The 11,946-nt window shown below is 44.1% G+C and overlaps 1 long non-coding RNA gene across 1 annotated transcript; it reads right to left on the reverse strand.

Annotated features, from left to right (window-relative positions):
- Nucleotides 1-4,223: 4,223 nt before the first annotated feature.
- On the reverse strand, nt 4,224-11,642 carry LOC125941712 (uncharacterized). The gene is made up of 3 exons (XR_007464566.1): nt 11,561-11,642; nt 9,565-9,620; nt 4,224-4,371 (listed from the first exon to the last, which is right to left on the reverse strand). It is a non-coding gene; the product is annotated as an uncharacterized LOC125941712 (long non-coding RNA).
- Nucleotides 11,643-11,946: the final 304 nt, after the last annotated feature.

The following is an 11,946-nucleotide window of genomic DNA, read 5'->3' on the forward strand; positions in this document are numbered from 1 at the left end:
AGAAATCTCCCTGCTAATATTCGCAAGCTAGCCTACCTTACTTTATTCGCCACAACTTGAGTTTGCTTCCTCCATTTGGTCTCGCTATCATAACAACATGGCCACAACATTAAAATCCATCTAAAATAGGGGCGCACGATTCACCTCAAGAAACTATACTACCATTCAGGCGTCACCCAGATTAAAACTGATATTTCTCTCCAATCTTTAGGCACACGCCGTGACATCGCTCTACTAACATTATTTCACCAGTATGTACAATCCAATAGATTGTAGTGGCAGCAGCATGGGCGTCGCATAATAATTACGTAGACGCTCGCGTCTAAACAAGGCACGAGCAGCTGGCAGGCACCGGCACGGGCTAGCGTTCCAAGAGAGATTAAAAATGCTACGCTAAGAGATCGGGTGTCTGTCTGTCCTCTCCCACGAGAGCCCTGAAATTTTACAGGTCTACGTGGTACCTCGTCGTCACAGTTTGGTGACCTCAGACGTGATACTGCCCTACGCTCCAGTTGCAGAGATGACCATGGACCAGACCAACGCTACGAGAGCTCAAGGCCAGAACCCTTCCGATGAACGCAGTGAGTCCTCCTGTTCGGCCATCGCCCTCCGCCTCCCACAGTACGGAGACCAGCATCCCTCGGCGTGGTCCTTCAGGCGGAATCGCAATTTCAAGTCGCTGGTATCCGCTCTCAAGCCTCAAAGTTTCATTACGTCGTTGCAGCCCGCCGCCATTGACGAAGCAGCAGATTTGTTGGACGCCCCATTGTCTACCGCCGCCTATGACGATCTCCGGGCAGCTGCTACAGCGCACAAAAGCTTTACAGCGTTCTCGCATCCAGCAGCTTCTGTCCGCTGAAGAACTCGGCAACCAACACCGTAGTCAATTTCGCCGAATAAGGCAGCTGCTCGGAAACAACGCGAGATCCATCGGCGACGTGCGGTTGCGCGAATTGTTTTTTGCAACGACTCTCGACTAACGTGCAGGTGGTATTGGCGACAGACAGCCTCTACCATGGATCTTACGGGACTGGCCGCTTTGGCCGACAAATTCATGGAAGTAGCCACCCCAACCATCGCAACCACGACATCGTCTCCGGGTGACAATACAACCGCCCTGCAAACCCTTTCCTGCTCTTCAGCAGCGCAATCTCCTCTCGACTCCTTGTGTGAGCGCATGGAACTCATGATCTGTGCAGCAGAACATTGCCGCACGTCATCTCGTCGGCCACGCAGCCGTAGTTCCAGTAAAAAAGACGCATGGGCACCCGCAATGAGATATTACCTACAACGTCTGGCATTTGCTACTACCACTGCCGTTTTGGAAACGATGCTCGTCACTGTCGGCGTCCCGGCCGACCTCTAGTGGCGACGAGTGGTCCGACCCAACACACAAGTCGCCTTTCTACGTGACGGACAGAGTTACGGGACGACGGTTTTTAGTCGACACTGGAGCTGATGCTAGCATTCTGCACGCTCACCACTCCGTCTGAAAAGCGACACCTGGGGCGCTATAACGTAAAATGATTCCAAACTGTTTTGATTACAATTTCTGCAATCAGCCTCCACGATTGGTCAAAACATTTTCGGGCCACTCCCAACTTTGCCTGTATGTCACGCGACGTCATGAAAAATACGATAGCTACCCATCTGATATAACGCGTACACACTGATTATGCATGACTAAACCGCACAAAAGAAGCATAATCATTCGTGATTCAACGCCTTTTTACCATTAGCCCTCTTCTATTGGTACAATGTTTTCTGGCTACGTCCACTTCGCCTGTCTGTGACGCGACCTCACAAAACCGCGAAAACTCACCATGTCAAAGTGACGTGTACGCGAAAAAATGCATTAATATGCCTAACAAAACTGATTTCTTTTTCTGAATAGCCACAGACTGCCCCGTTCCGAAAGAAATAGAAGATGGCTGCCCGCCAATCGCTCAGGCCCTCGCTACTCGCAGCTGCCGGTGAACATGTATTAACTTGCGCATAATAAACCTTTTTGCGGGGCAGTAAAACGTTATCGAGCCCTTTCGACATGTATATGACATCGCTCTGCCAACACCTCCGTGCTTAGGATCCGTTTTAACGGCATTCTTATCCTTCCGTTGCACGCCGCCGCGCTTTTAGACCAGCCACCGCAAGTAAGTAAGGCGAAGCGGACCAATCGGAGAAGCCGGCACCACCCCCTTCTTGCGGTTATCTATTTTCACTGTGCTGGCTCGGCCCCATCGAAACCCTCTCCACTAGGTCGTGCTCATCGCCTTTTGTCAGCCAATTAGATAAGAAAAACCGCTGAATGTAGACAATGTCATTGCTTTGAAAGCGAGCAAAGGTTACCTCCCATAAACGAGGAGAGTGTTTGGGTTGTTCAGACAACGCTGCGGGTCACCGCCCGAAGCTTGCGTCGGCGGCTACGTCAATTTGACGTCAAAAGTTTGGAATAAAAACAGTTTGGAATCATTTTACGTTCTAGCGCCCCTGTGTCGTTTTTGAAAGCCGTCAACGGCACCAGGATTCCAGTTTTCTCTTCACGCTCCGTCATGCTAAACCTTGGCCTTCGATGAGCGTTCCGCTGGATTTTCCTGGTTGCAGGCGTCCTTCGTGTAGTCATTGGAGGCGGAGGAGCAAACGACTGACCTTTTTCAGGTGTTCGTGCGAGCGTCTTCTTGCTCATCCTTGATGAAATCACTTTCCCCAAAATGACAATAACGTAAAAAAAACTTCATAACAGCGAGAGGCCCAAAGCACCGGTGAGCCCTGGGCACTCCTTTCTCTTCCTCCTCTATACTACATAAAAAACGTACAAAAAGAAAAGAACATACATAACATCTTGACTGTTCAAAAGCGTCAGTGCTGAATAGATGTGCTACAGGTAAGTTCTTCCAGTATGTTAAGGTACGGGGAAAGAAGGACTACTTGGAAAGGGTTAGCTCTCCCGAGCTAAGCATTAAAAATTCAGAATGCTGATGTCTCTTACGGCGTGCCTCAAGTGGTTTAAAAAAAAGGCTGTGGGCTAAGAGACAAATAGTGGTTTTTCAACAAGAAAAGGAATTTAAGTCCGTGAATATTCCGTCGTGATTGTAACGGACATGTACGGATCCGCAAATACGTAACGTTTCAGTAGGGCTACTTGTCAGAAGGACGATATAATTATGAGTAATGCAATAGCTGGGTATTCTGGGTCAATTTTACAGCTTTTTTACGACTACGTCTTTTTGTGCAATTCACCCACATCAAAATGCAGCCGCCGCGGCTGTGATTTGATCCCGTGCCCTCGGTACAAGCGGCGGAACGGGCGCGTTACAACACCACCCCTTCGGGTGGCCATAATCGCTCAAGGTAACATGACGTTGCGTTAAGAAACAACATTATTGTGCATTTGCCTACGCATTGTCGAGTTCTAATGTGCTCTGCACGGGTTTAGGTGACCAAGAATCTGGGCAGAAGAGAGAATTCCACTGCCATAGAGCTCATGAAATCCTCTTATATTGTTCCAAGAACGAACGCACGAGAAAGCGAAACTTCTACTTCTTTGTTTAGTTGCGAGGACAGGTTCATGCATGGCATGTTGTAGTGACATATTCATTATGCTCATATTTCAATGGGTATATTTGTTGCTTCATTTGCACTAGTTGAACATTTCTAGTGACGCTTCTGAATGGAATAAAACTTAGGTAAGTGTGAGTCTTTTTTTTGTCGAGTACTCTTGTTCTTGTCTGTCTTTGGTCCATCTGTTCTTAAGCATCTATGGAAGGGTGGTTCTTGCCTCCTTGATCTGATGGCCGGCAAAAAGGAAATTTTGCCTTGTCACCGACAATGCGTACTCGTGTATAGAATGAATTTACCTGCTTCCCGAAACTCAGGCAGAACAGTTACTGCGCATTGCCCACTCTGGTGACTGGTGATTGTCATTGGTGATATAATAATCCATTGGTTGCACGACTTCAGCTTCTAAGTCATTTAGAAGGCTTAATTTTGGTGCAGCTTCTGATTACAGTAATTGATTCAGGCGTGCTGAGCTCGTGTCATTTTTTGCACAGTTTTGCATTGTTATTAGGTAATTGCATGATGAATTTTTTTGATACATTCACTCAAACACATGAAAATACAAATGACATAATTTCCCCAGTTCCCTAATCATGCGTACTTTTTCATTTAGCCGGTTTTATTGCGACTAAAGATGTTTCTAGAAAGTGTTTGAAGACTTACCTTGTTCTGGGTAGTATAGTAGGTCATCTTATGGTGAAATCCTGGTGCAGTACGGTCGAAAATTCGAGAAGAAGACCAGCAAATGTGATTGTTTCCACGTAACACGCCATTTACGCCTTCGACTAGGAATATTGTGTCGCTTCCGTTCAGGAGCTGTGCAAAAAAATCGATATCTTCAAAAAGATCGTGAGCAAATAGCTACAGGCGAATGAAGATAAAGGAACATCATGCCACTTATTTCGATATTGCACACAGACTATGTGCGTGCTGATCGGTGTGACCAAAATTACTCGTACCTTTTGCAGCAAAGAAATGCAATCATCTTCTTCACACGCCTTACAGCAAGTGCTTTCATCAGGAGCACCGTGTCTATTTTTTTTCTGTACCTTTTCACTTCTCACAGCAGGTAATTTTACGCATTTCTTTGTTATCGCTTGCTTTTCTCAGCATAGTGGAGCACTTAAAATTCATACTAATAATTCTTTACTATTTTTCACTACTCGCAGTTTTTTTATATACAGCTGTATTTGGAAAGCTCACTTTGGTTCAGCATACACGGCGTCCCAAGTCCATATATGATTATTATTTTCCATGGAACTTATCGTAGCTGTGGATTTCATTTTTTCTTCAGTGCTTTTGTGGAGGGCTGAAGAAATTTATTTTCTACTGATTTTTAAGAGCCGGGGAAGCTTAATAAATTGAAGTGAGTGTAGTTACCAGTAATGTTTTAACAAACTTTCCTTGCCTGTAAACATGTTCCAGTCAACATACAAGCATTTGCAACATGAAGGTAAAGCGCTCGCAAATGCAAATAATAAAGGCGTTTGGACGACATTAATGCATTCGGCAAAATTCGTTGCATCAGGTATTTTCAAAATCGGTTGTGCACCCAAGAAACAAAACAGCGTTAATGTCGTAGCTAGTCATGTGTTGCCAACATGATGCATACTTTAGGAATATGTGCCACTTCAGCTCTCTTGCGCTTTAATTACCAAATTAAACTGGAATAAGTGCTAAGTGGAACATCAATGTTTTTCAAAACAAAGCTTGAAGCCATACAATTAACTACACGCTCCTCCGTCTCTGGTCGAAAGTGTAGCACGTTTTCAAATTTCACCCATTTGAAGGATGGAAATCTCTATTACCTCATGTTCAACACATGATCTTGGCTACTGCATATCTTGATTACTGCTGGGCTTCAGTTTCGCAATTATGACACAAGCTCATAAGTTAATATCTACAGAGAAAATTACTCGCACATTTTTTGCATTACTAACATCACTGGTAATCACTACCATATAAAGCCAATGAACAATGAAGCCAAGGAAAGCTTAAGTAAAAACTGTGGTTAAAATTCGAAATTACAGTCGCGAGCAAAAGTTTCGAGACCACGGCATCAGTAAAAAATTAAATATATTGAAGCGCAGCTCTGCGGCCTCGAATTGGCTTAATACCTTGTATTGGTGAAACACGTGCACGGGGTGTGCGCTCTTGATTTCAGCCGGAATGGCCAGGCTTCGAAGAAAAAAAATAAAATCGTGGCACCTTTGGTCCACAACTTTTGCTCGCGACGGTACAAGCCAATGAAGAAAAGGAAAATGACAGACGACGAATTGATAAGTTGTCACCGGTGGGGACCAAAACCAAATCCTTCGCATTACGCATGCGATGCTTTACACATTGTGCTAAAGCGACGGCCATCAATTCAAGAACTAATTTGGGTGTTTATAAGCGCTAGATCTTAGATCTAGCTCTGGGAGTGCTTGCCAGCGCCACTCAAGCGCATGGTGTATGTCTGTCGAACGCCATTTTACTGTGGAATCACTACTAGCCTACCGACTTGGATTTCACCTCTGTCTGTATGAAGCCTTTTCGTACAGCCCCACGTCATGAAGTCAAAACGTTTCCATGACGTCACGCGCCCTTGCGTGACGTCATGGAAACGTTTTGACTTCATGACGTGGGGCTGTACGAAAAGGCTTCATACAGACAGAGGTGAAATCGTGACGTCATGGAAATTTACTGCGCTCCCTATAAAACGCGCACGCGTGCCACGCCGCGTAGTTTCTTCCCTTACGCGCGCCTTGTGCGCAGCGACGCCCTCGTGCGTATGTGTGAGAAACACTTTAATAACGCTATTGCGACTTCAAAGCATTTAATAAGCGACCGGTCAATCAACGGCCTAGCGATTTCTAACCAGGCGCAAGAGCATAGCTAATTTCGTCCTAGAAAATGTACTCGCGCCCTTTATTCTTGGTAGACGCAGCCAAACCATCTGTCATCTTTTGCCCGATGGCGTCACGTAACACGTCAACTTAGGTCATCAGGCTGGTGGCTAATATATCCTCGTATGCTACCTAATGAGATCAAGGTTGCCAAATTCGAGACCCTCGCTATGAAGCGATCCTATGTGAAGTCCCTGCCAAACCAAAACGCAGCCCCAATATTTAGGGTACGACAAGCTTCCCGTGGCCCCCTGTTCCTGGTAGTGGAAGGGCCGATGAATTTTATTTGACAATGCGTAAAATAATTTATTGCTGCCCTGCGTTCACTGCTGTTCTTCACGCAGCTTTAGTTTTAGATCTGTAATCTCAAAGTGATTGTGTTAGTGTTAGTGCATCTCCATTGTATTTCAAAGCAAACCGAAACACAGTTCGTGGGTAGTCTCCTTTTTTCGTTGTTGGTCTGATAAAGGACGTATTATATAAGTTTTGTTGGCAATCGGCAAGTTCTTTTTCTTGCGATAGCAATTATATGCACCGTCGTCGGTGTCGCCGTGTTGTTCCGTATGAAGTGCAAGTGCGATAACATCGTAGCCACGCGCCGTATTATGTATGTGCGAGTGTAAGCGTGCCAGAGTGAGATGACGATGGGGACCCAATCTCGCGCGCACAAGGGGGGAAAGCGCGGAGGCAGTGCTCCGTCTCCCATCGCGGGCAAGGCAAGCGGGGGGGACAGGTCGACCTACTCCGGCGGAGGTTGCTATGGCGCGGCCGTGTGCGGCCGCGCCGGCCTTGAAGACGATTTGCGATTGGGACAGAGTGTGACGAGTGCTAATAGCTTTGTGTAGGCGGCGTTCACGCCGCTTAGGTCGCATTGAAAGGAGAGGCAGCACGAAGGTCAATTCGCTCGCTTCTGTCGCCGCACTTCGTCACTCGAGCGTTTTTACAGCGAGTTTGCGTGGTCATCGAGTAAGTTCTGTTTATATTTGCTTGTGCGCGCGTGACACGATGGTTGTTAATTTAGTTAGCAAGCAAATCTTTAAAAGTTCATACGGCCGATAAAACTACTTTCATTACTTCGTATAGCTGTCTACGAATTTTCTATCGCAATCGACATTTCACCTTATGGGCGAAACTACGAAATTTTAGTTTCGTCGCCATGTTCTATCCGAAAACGGATACACAGTGAAAATGGCAATCTCACTGTAGAATAGGGAGAGCGACGGTACAAGCACAAGCCAAGTTACAATTATCACCTGTCAGTTTTGACTTTCTTCGGAATGACACACCCTATTCTACACCCAACAGTCTTACTCGTATAATTGAAGTATACACCCATATTTTCTTTACAAGTTCTTTTGTTTTTTTCTTGCATTATGTACAATGTTTTGGTTTATGTTACTAAACAAGGTATATATGTATACATTAAAAGATGGGAATTTGTCCCCGCATGAACACTTTGGTATCCTACGCCAATCATTTTGAATCATTCTCATGTCGCCAAATGCCATTTCTTTACTCCATCAGCCTCAGCACAAAGGCTTCATCCTCACCTCACCCTCACTTGTTACTAGAATAATTACCCTCTCTCTCACCCGCCTCGTAAGTGCGTATTATCAACCCACCCACACGCACACTACTGTTCATATATCAGAAATATAATCCGCCCTTATACTCAATTCCCTCGCGTGGGAATATTCAGTTTAATTGTCCCGCCAGTGAAACTTTACCATGTCATTTCGCCCTGAAAAACAATAAGAATAATAATTTTCACAATGTGGCTATGAATAGGCTGGGTTATTCCTTTAGGCGGTACTGCTTAAGCCGATGAGCGACTTGGCCATGTTACCATGTTAGTACGAGCAGCTTATTGTTGCACTGTTTCAATCATTCTCGAATCTGTTTTGTGAGGAATAATTTAAACGGGGCGAGGAAGCCAGTAACAGCTAATAATCACAACAGCTCATACTATAGTCAAACTACATCCTTTAACTTTTTGTAGTATTCTATAACGAAGCAACGATCAACGCTCAAGGGCCGACCTGCTCTACGCCTGTGGAGCTTCTGACACGTACTATCCTGTAACAGCAGTTGGCATCGTTGAAAGTTTAAAGAAAGCAATGGTTTCAGTGGCTTGAGGTAATGTGTGCCGTGCTCTCATCACCTGGTTGCAATCTCGTCGGTGTTCGCCCCTATATATCTGTGGCCTATATGCCTTAGCCCTTAGGTGGCTAGCCACTTAACATGCACAATTTATTGACACAGAATGCAACTGCTGTTTGCAGTTATGTCCGCGCCTACAACTTCCAGGTTTCCCGTAAAATGTTCATGCTGGATGCCGTGATGAGTGTTGAAGATGTTACAGAAAGGCAGCACCGATTTTACTTTTATAGATACTCGACAAATGAATGACAGTAAGATTCATAAATTCAATAAGTGCAATTTGAAAGCCAGACGCCATCATAATTAACTTGGGTAGTTATTTGTATCAACGTTATAAGGGTGTTTTGGGAACTGTGTTTCCAAGAGATCAAACATATAAGAAAAGCGGTCGGCACGCGTAGAAATCAGTGGAAACAAACTCCCCGGAATACGTCAGCGCTGAGACAGGTTCGTGAACCGTTACAGTGTTACACCCAAATAAGACTGCCTTCCTACAATCTCTATCTGCCGACACAGCTGTCGGCGGACCGTGTTTGCAGGTTTCTTGTCTGAGCGCATTGTGGCAAGAGCCCTGACATCACAGAGACCGCTTTCACCGGAAGCTGGCTGACAGATATTGGCGAGTTGTCACCCGAGTGTGCCCAGAGCTTTTATGATCAAATACAAAGCGCTCGCCAACGAAAGCGTGATACACGTAAACGTAGCGGCTTTAACTGCAATTTCCTGACTTAGCCCAAGTCACTCTTGCTCCGCTCGCTACACGATGTCCGCCCTATTTCGCCGTCGCCTTCTCACACTTATTAACAACAAGCCTCACCCACGCTTACTTCACTACGCGAGTGCGAGGGTACGTGAGCATCGGGACGCCTACGTAAGAGCGTGACTTCACGGCGTTTCCCATGTCTGCGCCTTTCAATAAAATATTACGAATTCGAGGGACAAATATGAGGCAGTGACTTACCTGCTCGGCTTCTTTAAGCCTCCGTTGATCATCTTCAGGCAGCTTTGTAAAATCAACTTGATGCAAAGAATAAAACAAAACATTGTAGGTAATAAATACTTCACGCACAGGTTTGCTACATACAGAAGTATATAAAATATTACCCAAAACTTAGTTCAGAAATAAGAAGAGTAAGTTAAAGCTATTATGTGTACAATGTAAAAAATACGAGACAGCAAAGCGAATAACTATCGACGCTGTGCGTACTGTATTGTGAAAACAACAATTACGAACTCTGAAACCGTGTCATAAGATCAAACAAAAAAATCTTAGAAATCTGAGGCGCGAAAAAACAACCACGTAAAAACTATAAAAACGAAAACGCAATGAAACAACCTGGTATTTAAGCGAAGTATGTTAGCTGCACTAATGTGCATGAGTTCGGGAGTTATTCGTGAGCACGGGAATTATCCTGAAATTGGTGTCATCCTGAGTATTCATTCCAAGTGAATCAGCCTAGTGAACTCATCGGCTATGATTTGTAAATTGAAATACTTGCGGTAAAGTAATAATTAAAAAATTAATTATAAATTTTTTCATTTGTCAATCACACATTTACATGTGTTGTGAAAATAATGTACGCTTGTTTTAGCAATCCAGCTCAGGAATTAGAATTGTGCTATCTGCCACAGGTAATTTTAAATATTGGATAAAGCTTTCGCATAAGAAACCGGTTATGTGCCGCTCTTGAGTGTACATCTATGACACTAATTCGGGTCACTGAATATCACAACAATAAACAGCATCATGTGATGCACTCAGTATCACTTCGCCAACACGTCCCTAAACGAATAACTGGTCACCACAGAATAGTCATATAATTCATAACAACAAATCCCTACCGAACCATAAATGCTTCGCACTACGTAGATTATAAATGGCGTTGTGTCGATTTAAATTTTAAGATGCAAGGTAAGTGCACCACCTTGAAATTTATTTATTACTATATCACGATAGCGCACATTAACCTTGCTTTTTTTGAAGAGCAACGTTTGTACTAAAAAAAATCCTAAACAAGCCCACAAAACACACACACACAAACACACAAAAGCAATATTAATGTTTTAGAATCATTCTAGACATTTTAACCCCGTGTCGCAGAAAATCCGGCGTCGGCAACCGACGCGTGATCGCGCGTGGCGGAGAAAACGATCCAACCACATAGACCGCGCAGGCCCTCCACGTGGTGCAAGGTTTTGGTGAAAAAAATTGAATTTATGACAGTGAAATTCGTCGAAAAAATGGTAAAGTACGACTTTACCATTCGGCGTCGGATTGTAATATAAATGTACGAGAAAACCTAATTCTGCTACCAGGAAACTCAAACACAAACCCCTTTTCCAGCATTTCTACGAGACCTGCGCACGTCGGGGCAATAGCAAGGAATTAATTAAATAATAAAAAAAGTGCTAGGGCCTTCAAATTTTAATATAAGACCACTTGTACTGCCCTTGGAAAAACGTCTTTCTAACAATGTACTTCAGTTTAAAAGTGGAGCCGACTTTAAGAAGATCGGTGTAAGCTTGGTCTTTGTAAGCTGGACTTCCTACGTTCAGTGTTGAAGTGAATGAAGCCTACATGCCGTACGCGAACGATGCGATGCGAATGGTTCCCGATATCGCTATCGTGTTCAACTTTTAAAGGCGAAGCTTATCGTTCTCCAATTTTCTATTTCGAGATAGTGGTAAAAAGAAAAGGTCATTGTGCCGGCAATGCGAGACGCAAATATAAAATTTTTTATGTTATAAGGAAGTGTAACCACGATAGTTCGCAGAAGCAAGGGAGGAACGGAGTTTTACTTGTGCCAGTAGAGGGGTACGAATCCTGGCTTTACGAGATTAGCGATGCTTCCATTATCAAGATGCTGTCCTGTTGCATGTACCCAGAAGCCGTTCATACTTTATTTTTATCTAGGTGGCTAAACTTCCACGTTTGCAAAGGAAAAAAAGTGACTCACGTTGACTATAAGAAAGCGTCGAATACATTGAGAAGAGTAGTGACACAGAAATAAATTTCATGTCCTCAGTTTACAGAGCCAGTCTGGAACAGAAAAAGACTGTTTAGTGGTTGTCACAGTTTAGTATAAGTTTTAAGCTTGATTTCACCATATTTTATTAAAATATTGGAACCAGAAAAACATAGCATTCGGGGCACGCAAATATATGGCACAGAATAAATATGTTTGCACGACGAGAAGGGCTTGTAAATAACAGCGTAGTGTACTGTTTAATATTGCACACAAAGCTCCTTTTCAAGACGTCGTTTCTATTGTGGATTATCAATTGCACAGTGTCGTAATTTCTCGGTGCAATGTATAAAGATGTCGAACGAATTCAGGTCAAA

This window comes from Dermacentor silvarum, unplaced genomic scaffold (genome assembly GCF_013339745.2).
Source record: "Dermacentor silvarum isolate Dsil-2018 unplaced genomic scaffold, BIME_Dsil_1.4 Seq12302, whole genome shotgun sequence".
Classification (NCBI taxonomy): Eukaryota; Metazoa; Arthropoda; class Arachnida; order Ixodida; family Ixodidae; genus Dermacentor; species Dermacentor silvarum.